This window comes from Lemur catta, chromosome 6, assembly GCF_020740605.2.
Source record: "Lemur catta isolate mLemCat1 chromosome 6, mLemCat1.pri, whole genome shotgun sequence".
NCBI classification, from domain to species: domain Eukaryota; kingdom Metazoa; phylum Chordata; class Mammalia; order Primates; family Lemuridae; genus Lemur; species Lemur catta.
In genome coordinates, this window is record NC_059133.1 from 78,918,094 (window position 1) to 78,931,525 (window position 13,432).

A 13,432-nucleotide genomic window follows, 5' to 3' on the forward strand; every position below is an offset into this window, starting at 1 on the left:
AAAACATCAGAAATCAGAAATTAAGTAGTGAATTTTGTTAAGCTTTCTAATCATGGACTCCAGACAAATATAATTGAAAACTATATTATATTTCATATAGACTATTATACTTTATGTTCTCTTTCATTTTCTTATAAATAACAATTTGCATAGTAATGTAATGCATGATATAAAATAAGATTGTATTAGTAATATATGCAAAGCCGAATTCTGTTCATGTGAACAGACAACCACATATATGAACCATGCTGTTTTGTTGTCAAGAACCATGATAAATAATACAGATACACACATTTGAGAGCATTGTTTAATAAAGAAAGATTTTTATTTGATTAAGCAACAGTTGTGTGAAATATTGCTTTAAGAAATAGCAATGATATTAAGATGATAATCATAAATAATCCATCATTTAAGATATTTTAATCATTACCTTTTTGAATTCTTTTATTCCACTTAAAACTATCTTTGGAAAATAAAATAGGTGTGTTCCTGCCATAATTTTTCACAATTTTTAAATACCACGTTTTTGCCACCCTTAAGTTTCTGTGATTATGAACTTTTAATATAGAGATTTTACCTGAAGTCAGCAAATATACTTTGTTTAAGCATGTATTATATTTATAATAAATGTCATCATTTTTGTGGAACTTTGATATGAATTTAATATATATTAAAATGGTGCTTTATAAGAGCATATGCTTAAGATTAGAAAATTAATAAAATTTATAATTAGACAATAGGAATATATAAGTCAAACCTGCATAACATTAAGAATGAAATTTCATTGCCTTAAAGTGACAGAGGTCTTAATTCTACATCATTTGAAAGTGGTTGTATCCTGGTAACAATGCCAACAATAAATACATCATGCAAAAGTAAAAATGCAGTAGTGAAATGAGCCATTGAAAGAAAGAGTCAGTGACCGTATAATATTTCAGTTGCTATTATATCTAGTAGCAATCTGGTTAAAAAGAAATGACAGTTGCCCTGAAGGAAATAAAGTGGAGGTATTATTGTAGTAGTAGTTTGGAAAGAAAATTGTACTGTGTCTTGACTGGATTATTTTTGTATCCTTGCAAACTATCTTCACCTCTCTGTGGTGCTGCTTCTTGCGTTCTTTATACAAATTGAGTTTGCATCATCTAAACTCATAGGGCCCAAGGGCCGTTTGGTGACAGGGAGAAGAAGGAAAAGGGGAATTAGAAAAAGAAAATGTGACAGGCAGTTTTGAAAAGAAAAGCAATTTTCCTTGTGGGTCTGTTCCTAAATAGGAGTTCTTCAATGCAATATTTTGCTTCTGCAGAGCAGTCATTCAGAATCAAGTGCATGCTTGTGCTGTTTTGTGGGGCTTGGCACTGACAGGTTTTATTTAGGAGGGGTGGGAATACAGGGGAGTTGGATGTGGGGAAGTTAGTATTTTGGCTATATCAGCCCTGGAGGCAGAGTTAGCACTTGCAATGGGACAAAAGTATTTGTAGTCATCAGATAACTTTGCAGTCAGCTTCAATAGCATCACTTTTTTTTTTTTTTTTTTTTTCCATTTTGGCAGCCAAGCTCTTAGTAGAACCATCTGTCTTTCTATTAGTATTTTTGAGGCCTGTTTTGAAGCCACTTTGCTTGGCAAAGTCACTTTCATCCTTGGAAACGATTTTTAAAAAAAGTTGTGTGGCTTTTTGCCGAAGAAGAGTACTATGTAAAAAATCCACATGGCTGTTCATTTTTGTTCTAAAAGAATATGGCTACTTTGTCTTTGTCTTGAATCAAACGAAATTAGAAGTGATACAACTCCAATGTGGCTGTTGGGAAGTGAGAGGCAGTGATTGCAATTTTAGCGATGTTTTTATGTTCCTCTATTCCTCAATGAAATTTTCTTTAGTCTTCCTAGTAGATTAATTGGGAGATAAATTGACTCCTTTATTTTTAATTTTTTCTAAAGACCATTGCATTGAGTAGGATAAACTGACAAATTGACTTTCTTTTATATGAAATAAAAAATCACAGACTATTAGTGGTCATTGAAGATCCCATGCCTCTTCTTGCTAACGGTGGAAAGTCGGCTTTGTTATCCTGGTTACTCCAGTTTGGGTAATTATATCCTGCCTACCTAAACCCCTCTTGTAATCTCACTTGGCTATTATATTCTTCATTTTCTCAGAAACTGCTGTGTAGTGTTTCTGTGTGCTTCTAAACAGCTGCTCTGCTCCCCACTGAAGGTGACTGAGTTTCAGTTGTAGGTGAACTGATCCCTAAGGATGACGTGTGCCTGAACACTGCGGCACTCATAGAACTAAACTCTTGAGGAACATTTGAGAAAGTTGTAGATATTACAGTTTATTTGTAATTGTGCTGACATAAACCATAGAGCTGCCTTTCATTTTAACATTTGTGTATACAGTTTAAACAAATCTTCTGCCATAACTTTGTGCTGTTTGAGCTCTCACACAAACTCACTCTCAGAAGACCTGTTCCTTGAGATCGTTCTTTGATTTCTGTATTTTCCCCGGTATAGTAATGCTCTCCTGGCCTCTCCTCCTGTTCCAAAGCCCAAAGCCTATTGTTGATCAAAAGCAATTTTGATTTCTTCATAACCCATCCTTGCTAAAGTCCCCCCAGTCCCCTTTTCTTCCCCAGCGTGAATGATAAAGTTCATCTTCTCTGATCCTCAACCACAGTGACTAGGTACATTTTGAGGAAAATCACAGGGGAAGTGTGACAGCATTATAATTCATGTGCTTTCACCTAAGGTCTTAGCATTTTCTATCACTCTTTTAATTGTCTATGGTTTGCTTTCTCTTTCATTTCTCACAAGAGCCATCTAAAACTTTCTTATCTTGTTCCAGATTCCTTCCTCAGTCCCAATCTCTCTTATTTTCCAGACATGACCTTGCCTTCATCACTGAGAAAATTTCTTCTGTCAGGCCTGATTATCCTTACTTTCCTATTTTCCTACCTATAAAGCACACCTGCCTCCATCCATGTATATAGCTCCATTCCTCAGGGCCCAGAGGATGATATGCCACTTCCATTCAAAACCAATTCCTCCAGCTCTTCCTTGCCTTCTAGTCTCCTCTGGAATTTTGGTCCACCAGTTAGTTTCTCTCTTTCCTCTTTATAAAACTCTCAATTTCTATTTGCTCCTTTCAGCTGGTAAACATGCTCAAAACTGCTACCTAAAGAAAGCCTTTCCTGCATTTCATATCCTTTTGCAGATGCTATCAAATGTCTCTCCTCACCTCCTCTCAGCTTCCTCTGAAGAATAGTCTACAATTGTTGTCTCCTTTTCCTTGCCTGTCATTCAGTCCTCAGCCCTTTGCGATATGGTTTCTACCATCTTTTCTGGTAGAATTGATAGTATTAATTCATCTTCCATTTAGCAATTCCAAAAGACATTAATTTTTGTCTCTAAAAATATTCTTTCTCCTACTTTTTTTTACTGTTAGTTCACTCCCTCAGACTTGCAATTCCCTTGATTTTTGTGACACTGTACTCTCATGATCTTTATTCTTATCTAACCTCTCTGCTCATAGATTCCACTTCCTCCCCTCTGTTGAATTGCTGTTGCAACCCAGATGACTTTAAGCTGGTCCTCTCTTTATCCTTCAGAAATTCTCTAGATTGTCTAGTTCATTCTCATTAATGATTCCAAAAACCATGGCCTCTAAAGATCTCTTAGATTCAGACTGGAGTGTCTGTCTGCTGGAAAGATATCTCCAATAGAACATCATTTAGCCACCTCAAACACATCATGTCCAAAACCACATCCATCATTTTTCCATGAACACTATTACTATTAAGACCTCTCTTTTGTTTTTCATTTGTGTTATACCACTACAAATAGAGTAACATAGACTAGACATTATTTTTGATTCTGTTGTTGTTTTCAACTCTGAGTTCTGTAATTTTTTTCCCTAAATATTTCTTGGCTTTTTCTCCTCATCCATAACTGTGCTACTACTGATCAAGCCCTCATAATCTATTACCTAGTTCCACTTTATTAACCTCCAACTTGGTCTCTCTGCTGGGCCTCTCAAATCTCTTTTCCATATATCCATCAGAGTATTCTACCAACCCTACTTAATCCCCCGGTGATCCCCCAGAACCTACAGGGGACATCTCGAGTTTCTTACCCTGATACATAGACTGATTCAGGCAGACTTCTCACCACTAGTTTCCTCTTACTTTTTTTTTTTTTTTTTTTTGCTATTCCAGACTACTGGTAGTGTCCCTTTCACATGATGCTCATGTCTGCCCCTCTGCTTGAAACTCTTTTCTGACACACCCATCCCTGAGCCTCTCTAACTCCTGCTTATCCATTCAAGCCCCAGACCTGCTGCACCTACCTCCACAGAGCCTTTGTTGACTTCTCCTGGCTATATTAAGCATCTCCCTCCTGTGCTTCCATAGTATCCTATAAAAGTCTCTATTGCTGAATTAACAACAGTGTATTACAATTATCTATTCATTTGCCCCACCAGATTCAGCGCTCCTAGAGAGCAGGCATGTATGTGAATTCATCTTTTAATCCCCAGTTACCAGGAAGTGCACATTCTGCTTAGTGAACATTGATTGAATAAATAAACTAAATTTAGTTTATTAATAGACCCATGTAACTTGAAGCCAGATTAATAATCTTATGTATCTTCTTAATATATTAATTTCAGGAAGCAACTGAATGGTTTAACAACAGAATGTTTACATAAAATATAAAATATTTAGCTATGAATAATTGATAGGTATTTACTTGTTTTTTGTCAGTGTGATGGTATGGTTGATTTGTGTTGGATTCATAAAATTTTAGAGGATAAGACTATATGCAGTATTTTGTGGTAGAAGCATAAAAAGTGCTAAGACATAATATTTCATTTTAAGGTTTAAAAAATATAGGAAGTAGCTTTTAAAATTTATTATGAATTATTCTAACTTGTGAATAACATGCCCCCTTTAAAAAAACTAAAATTTTATGACCAAAGTATTTTATTGAAACTATCACACATTTTAAACCTTAATTAAGAGTTTCAAGGGAATTTCATGCATTCAGTGAAAGAAAAGAAATGAAGTTAATAGTGATTCGGGTTTGAAAATACTCAAAAGTAGCAAATATGTGGAATGAATTATTAACCCTGTAACAAATTAGTTTTAAAATTTGCCCAGAAAACGATATATTGTTTTGATCATGTGTCCTTTTCTCCCAAATGATGGCTAAATTTCAGCAACAATGAAATGCAAATTGAGCAATGAGATGAAGATATAGGAATAATACAGTCCGTGCTCATTATTTGTACTAATTATGGTCTATAAAGTTGCTGTGAACTCAGAATTAGTGAATACTGAACAATAGCTCCTATGGGGAATATAGTTAGGTTCCTGTGAGCCTTTGGTCACAACATTTTCATCAGCAAATCAATACATAATCTTGTTTTATGTGTGTTTTTGTTTGAAAATATCTTGTTTAATATTTATTATTCATTCATCAATATTGAACTCATGGCGAACAGCACTATAACTCATGTCTGAATGAAGCTTATCTAAGACAAATTTTTCTCCATAAGTCACATCACGGCCTTCTCACCTCAGAAACACTAAAGAGTACTTTAGCACTATGCTTGGGGCATTTTAAACGGTGAAATCACCAACAAAATTTTTCACTGCTCTGCACACGTGTGCACATGACCAGAAGAGTGCAACCAATATTGATTTGGGGGTACAGGTAAATTTTAGGGAGTAGGCAAATTTAGAAATACAGATCCACAAATAATGAGGATCAACTATATTTTGAGATGCATTTTTAGTTGCATGCATAGATTAACCACACATTTTGGATTACATTTATTTTACTGTTAACTTTATTCCAAATATTAATAGTATAATACACTAAAATCTGTTCTACGATATTCTAAAGAAAACCCACCATTGGGAGTATGAAATGAGGTTTATTTTCCATTTTAGTTCCCCTTTTAGTTCCTTTCTGGCCCCCTTTCCCCTACATTTCCTACTGTGTAGGGGAAGGAATACTAGATTTGGAGTCAAGAGATGCAATTCCAGTGTTAACTTTGCTTTTACCTAAATGAGGGATCCTGAACAATTTATTTGACTACTCTAGGTCTTATTTCCGTATCAGCATGATTATTGTGTTGTGCCAGACGATCTCTGGGATCTTTTTCAGCTTTAAAATTCTATGTCACTCTTTATGTGTGGATCTTGAAAAATGTAGACACTAAAACAAATTATAATACTAAAACAAAATGCATTTCAATTATTTGATAGATAAAAGATAAAAGTTTAGAATACACATTTAATAAAAGCCCCTGAATTCATTGTAATTTATTCCTTAAAATATCAAAAATTGTATCTGAAAAAATTATATAAACTGCTAAAGTATAAATGAATTATCTGGATAAAAACTACCATAGACAAGTATGCTTTATGTACAGATAACAAGCAGTTAAATGATACAATCAAGAAAACTTTTCCTATATAATGGAAAAAAATGCTTTTTTAAAAAACCTTAGAAATAAAATTACCAAAGAGTTATACCAAGCAAACAAAGATTTGAATAAATTGAAAGATATAACCTGCTGTTAGCCAACAAGGTATCAGGTTAATCAATTCAAATAGAAATTCCAGATTCTAAATTAATATGAAAAAATAAATGTAAAAAATCTGGCAGTATTTGAAAAAGAAAATAGTAATTATAGAATACTTCTTACCTATTATTAAAACATAGTGCAAGGCTATAATAATTAAAACAGCATGGTACCAGAACATGATAGGCATATCTGTCCATTACAACAGCGTGTAATAAATTTCTAATATTTCTTGATTACTTTTCTATTTCTTCATGCATACGTTATTCCAAAAATCATGGATATATCATAATGTATAAGACCATTTAGTCATACTTTACAAGTAGGAACACAAAGCAACCGGTACTTTATCATGCTACTCTTCTCTAGTGAAATTGGATTCCTTTCTGGTCATTAGAAGACTTAGTTGTGCTACAGGCCTTTTGTGGACATTTGGAGTTGGGAAATGAAGATGTAACTAGAATGGTGGGACAATATAATTCATTGGACTTCTTTATTTATGAATTGTTGCTACATAAATAGTTGCAGCTGTTGAGCTCTCAACATACAATAAGAAATAAGTTACAGCCCATTTCCTAAATAAGCTCATAGATCATAAGGAAGACTCAACGTTATATAAGTAACTATTATTCTATACAGACGGTATTGTATTGGCTTTGTGAAATTGAGAAAAATGACAGTTCTTTCTGCCTGAAAACTGATACCATAAGAAAAAAGTGCTTTATAGGCAAATAATTATATGAGTCTCAAAAGCCTTTGAAGAATGACTATGTTTTTGCCAGGAAGAAAGGAAAAGATACATCACTTAAAACAGGAGAAAATAGTATTGGCCACATGCAAACATAGAAGAACATAGATTATGTAAGGAACTCTTTATAATCCATTGGGAGAAGAGTTCAGGTTATATGAAGAAGGGCAGCAGAAATGTCTGGAAAGATAAACTGGCGATAAATTATGAAGAATTTCGAATACCATGCTGAGAGATTTGGTCATTAATCTCTAGGTAAAAGAAAACCATTTTTTAAACAACAAAAGCATATAAAATACAGATCTAAGACTCATTTAGAAGGAATTTTATGAGGAATATGGCTTAATATTTGCTTTTCTCCTTCTGGACACCACAGCCTGTAATAGTCAGGTAGAGTCTCCCTTTCTTCTACTTATATACTGAAAGGAGCTTTGTGAAAGACAAAAAGATTTGTTGACAGTGACTGGAAGCACTTTTTAAAACAGTACTTCTCAAACATGGATACTCACTGGAACCATCAGAGCTTTAAAAAGTGCTGATAGCTGGATCTACCCCTGGAGATTCACATTCACCTGGTCTAGGAGGCAGTTTGGGCATTGGCATATTTCAAAGCTTGCCAGATGATTCTTTCTTTCTTTCTTTTTTAAAATTTCTAAGTATTACTGGAGTACAAATATCTTTGGTTACATGGATCAGTTTTATAATGCTTGAATCACGGTTATGAGTGTGTGTAAAGCCCAGTTAGTGTTCACTGTACCCATTAAGTAGGTTATTGCCCATCTGCTCCCCGCCCCCCTTCTCCCTCCCCCCCGCTGCCCCGGTTTGGTCTTTGTTGGGTTTTACTTCCCTCTATGCACATGTGTGCTCATTGGTTAGTTCCAATTTAATAGTGAGCACCTGTGGTGTTTTTTTTTTTTCCATTCTTTAGCTACTTCACTTAGGATGATGGTCTTCAGTTCCATCCAAATTGTTGCAAAGGCATTAAGTCATCTTTCTTCATGGCTGAGTAGTATTCCACCATATACGTAGAAAACATTTTGTTAATCCACTCATGAATTGATGGGCCTTTTGGTTGATTCTACATCTTTGCAATTGTGAATTGTGCTGCAATAAACATTCTAGTATAATTGTCTTTTTGATAAAATGACATATTTTCCTTTGGTTAAATACCCAGTAGTGGGATTGCTGGATAAAATGGTAGGTATACTTTTAGTTCTTTAAGGTATCTCCATACTGTTTCCATAGAGGTCATACTAATTTGCAGTCCCACCAACAGTGTAGAAGAATTCCTTTCTCTGTGCATCCATGCCAGCATCTATTATTAATACTTTTGACTCTTTAATAAAAACCATTCTAACAGAGGTAAGGTGATATCTCATTGTGGTTTTAATTTGCATTTCCCTGATGATTAGTGACATTGAGCATTTTTCTTATGTTTATTGGCCATTTATTTGTCTGTATTCTTTGGAAAAGCTTCTGCTCATGTCTTTTTCCCACTTTTTGATGGAGTGGTTTGATTTTTTTCTTGCCGATTTGCTTGAGTTCTTTGTAGATTCTGGTTATTAGCCCTTTATCAGGTACATAGCTTGCAAATATTTTCTGTCATTCTGTAGGCTGTCTATTTGCTCTTTCGATTATTTCCTTGGCTGTGCAGAAGTTTTTTAACTTAATCAGGTCCCATTTGTTTATTTTTGTTGTTGTTGTGATTGCCTTTGGGTTCTTCTTCAGAAATTGTTTGCCTAGGCCAATGTCTAGAATAGTTTTTCCTACATTTTCTTTTAGTGTTCCGATGGCTTCATGCCTTACATTTAAGTCTTTTATCCATCTTAATTTTGTGGTGAGAGATATAGATCTTGTTTCATTCTTCTGCAAGTGGCTATCAAGTTTTCTGAGCACTATTTATTAAAAAAGGATTCTTTCCCGCAATGTGTATTGTTGTCTGCTTTGTCACAAATTGATTGGCTGTATGTGGATGGTTTTATATCTGAGTTTCTGCTCTGTTCCATTGGTCTATGTGTCTGTTTTTGTGCCAATACCTTACTGTTTTGGTTACTAAAACCTTGTGGTGTAGTCTGAAGTCTGGTAATGTGATGTCTCCGGATTTGTTCCTTTTTTTTTAAGATTTGTTTGGCTATTTGGGCTCTATTCTGGTTCCAAACAAAGTGTAAAATTATTTTTTCTAGATCTGTGAAATATGATGTTCTTATTTTGATGGGGATTGCACTGAATCTGTAAATCACTTTGGGTAGTATGGATATTTTAACAATGTTGATTCTATCTACCGACCCATGAGCAAGATATGTTCTTCCATTCGTTTGGATCATCTGTGATTTCCTTCCTCAGTGTTTCATAGTTCTTTTTATATAGATCTTTTATCTCCTTGGTTAAGTATATTCCTAGGTATTTTATTTTCCTTGTAGCTATTGTGAATGGTATTGAGTCTTTGATTTGACTGTCAGCTTGACTGTTATTGGTGTATAGGAATGCTACTGATTTGTGTACCTTGATTTTGTACCCTGAGCCTTTGCTGAATTGGTGGAATCTTTGGGGGTTTCTAGATATAAGATCGTATTATCAGCAAAAAGCAAGAGTTTGACCTCCTCTTTCCTGATTTGGATACCCTAATTTCTTTCTCTTGCCTGATTACTCTGGCTATGCTGAATAGAAGTGGTGACAATGGGCACCCTTGTCTTATTCTAGCTCTTAGTGGCAATGCTTTCAGCTTTTCCCCATTCAGTATCATGTTGGCTGTGGGTTTGTCACATATGGCTTTGATGAGTTTGAGATATGTTTCTTCTATGCCTGGTGTGTTGACGGTTTTTATCATGAAAGGGTGCTAAATTTTATTGAATGCTTTCTCTGCATTTATTGAGATGATCATATAATCTTTGTTTTTGCTTCTGTTTATTTGGTGGATCACATTTATTGATTTATGTGTGTTGAACCATCCTTGCATCCCTGGGATGAAGCCCACTTGGTTATGGTGGATTATTTTTTTGATGTGCTGTTGAATTTGGTTTGCTAGTATTTTATTGAGGATTTTCACATCTATATTCATAAGTGATATTGGTCTGTAGTTTTCTTTTTTTGTATTGTCCTTTTCTGGCTTTAGTATCAAGGTGATACTGGCTTCATAGAATGATGTGAGGATGATTCCCTCATTCTTGATGTTATGAAATAATTTCTGCCATATGGGTACCAACTCTTTTTTGTAGGTCTGATAAAATTTGGCTGTGAATCCATTTGGTCCAGGGCTTTTTTTTTGTTGGAAGATTTTTTATTGCTGCTTCAATCTTGTTGCAAGTTATTGATCTGGTCAGGAATTCTGTTTCTTCCTGATCAAGTCTTAGGAGGTTTTATGATTTCAGGAATTTTTCCATTTCCTCTATGTTTTCAAATTTATGTGCATAAGATTTTCATAGTATTCACAGATGGCATTTTGTATTTCTTTGGTATCAGTTTTAATATTTCCTTTCTCATTTCTGATTGAGCTTATTTGGGTCCTTTCTTTTCTATCCCTAGTTAATCTTGTAGGAGGTCTATCTATTTTGTTTATCTTTTCAGAGAGCCAATTTTTGTTTCATTGATCTACTGTATTATTTTCTTCTTTTAGATTTCATTTAGTTCTGTGCTGACCTTAGTTATTTCTTTTCTTCTACTGGCTTTGGGTTTGGTTTGTTCTTCCTTTTCTAGTTTCTTGAGACATGTTATTAGATTGTGAATTTGTAATCTTTTTGTCTTTTTGTTATATGCATTTATGAATTTTTTCTTTAGGACTGCTTTTGCTGAATCCTGCAGATTTTGATAGCTCATGTCCCCTTTGTCATTCAATTCAAGAAATCTTTTAATTTCTATCTTAATTTCATCATTGATCCAATAATCAGCCCAAGGTTGTTTCATTTCCATGATTTTGTATGATATTGGGTGTTTCTCTTGGTGTTGATTTCTAGTTTTATTCCACTGTGATCTGAGAGGATACATGGTATGATTTCATTTGTTTCAATTTTTTGAGCCATGATTTGTGGCATAAAATATAATCAGTCTTGGAGAATGTTCCATGTGCTGATGAGAAGACTGTATAATCAGCAGTTTGGGGATAAAATGTTCTGTAAATGTCTTTTAGGCCATTTATTCTAGAGTCCCATTTACGTCCAGTGTTTATTTATTTTCTGCTTGGATGATCTGCCTTCGTCTGTCAGTGGGGTGTTTAAGTCCCCAGCTATTAGGATGTCGCTGTTTATCTCTTTGCTTAGATCTAGGAGGATTTGCGTTATGAATCTGGTTGGTCCTGTGTTAGGTGCATAAATATTTAGGATTGTTCTATCTTCTTGTTGAATTGCTCCCTTTACCATTATATAATGACCATCTTCATCTTTCTTTACTGTTGTTAATTTAAAGTCAATTTCATCTGATAAGAAAATGGCTATACCTGCTTTCTTTTGGTTTCCATTTGCATGGAATATTTTTTCTCCGTCTTTTCATTCTGAGTATGTATGTGTCCTTACGGGTTAGATGTGTTTGCTGGAGACAGCAGAAACTTGGCTTGTATTTTTTTTATCCATTCAGCCAACCTACGTCTCTCGAGTGGGCAATTCACATCATTCATGTTGATTGATAGAATTGACATATGGGATGCTGTCCTGTTCATCCTGTTGGGTAGTAACTTATGACTTTGTTTTTCCTTATTTACTATTGTTTTGTATGAACTCTGATCTTTAGCTTTTGGGTGGCTTTAATCTGGTGGGTGACTATTGTGCTGATCCACATATAATGCAGTTTTGAGTATTTCCTGCAAGGCAGGTCTGGTCTTGACAATACAGTCAAGTTTGAGAACGACTGCACTAAAATATGCACCTATTGTTTCTTCAATTCTAGAAATTAATTTCCAAAATTTTAACACATCTGAAATTTTTATGCCTCTTATAACCCTTTTATATGTTTAATTTGAGGATCCTTTTCTTCTTCACTCAAAAATGCTCTCATTAAGTTTATGGTACATGTTATAATCAGTGGTATCTTAAAAATAAGGAGATGTGCTGTATAAAATATAATAACTTACTTACAAACAGTGAAATATAAAGAATATATAGGAGATGGTGATAACCCTTAACTAATGTGGCTGATTTGTTATTTGTTTCTTTGTTATTTATGTCTGCATCGTCTTCTCACAGTGAACTAGCCTCCATGCTATTTGCCTTGGAATATCTGCCTCTTATTTTAGGCTACTTGTTTCTACATGCTTTCTCAACATGCTGTCTCTAATCTTTGAGTCTTTAATCAGTTGGTTTTTTCATAAAGTTTTTCTTTCTTCCAGTATGCTCTAAAAATGCTGGCTCTGGTGTTACAAACCTTCAGCTCTAACCTTAAGACACTGTCTTTTTGATTCCCTGGTTGTTGTCATTTCCTTTGCAGTTTCACTCTGGTGGCAATGATAGGTTTAAAATCCTTTTGGCAAGAAATGCTTTCCAATTTGGAGTCATTGCTGAAAACAGATCTCCCATTCATATTGTATTTTTCTCTCTCTCTCACTCTTCTCTCCCTCCGTCGCTTTTCCCCCTCTATCTCTTTCTCCCTCTCTCATTCCTCACTGTCCTCCAGACTCGCCAACCAAAATCTCAGAAATAGCTCAGAGGGTTACTGTGGAAGATGAAATAAAGGAGAAATTGAAGGTAGATTTTTAAAGTGAGAAATGATGAGAACTGTAAGAGTCATAAGAACCCTGGGAATGTGTAGTGCCACTGGGAAAACAGGAAAACAGATCTGAGTGATATTTCTGAGGTGCTGTTAGGATTAGTGACTGAATAAATTTATAATTGTTTTTGTGCATTTGTTTGTTTTATTTTTTAATTTTTACCATCATCCCCACTATAATCAAAGCTTCATGAGCCTGGGTTCACTATTATATCCCTACTGCCTAGCTCAGTTTCTTGCACAAAGTAGGCATTTATTAAATATTTTCCAATAACTGAATTATTCAATGTGTGGGAAGATTAGTGACGAATAAAGTGTCAGATATGTAATTTTTAACATGATCCTAAATTCTCATCCATGTATCCAGTGACAAACCCTAACTCTAATAATCAATGTTCACCTGAGAAAT

General features: G+C 34.6%; 1 protein-coding gene across 1 annotated transcript in view; it reads left to right on the top strand.

The window, feature by feature from the left end:
* SOX5 (SRY-box transcription factor 5) overlaps positions 1-13,432 on the top strand; it is a 427,434-nt gene that overhangs the window by 279,456 nt on the left and 134,546 nt on the right. The gene's annotated exons all lie outside the window — the stretch shown is intronic.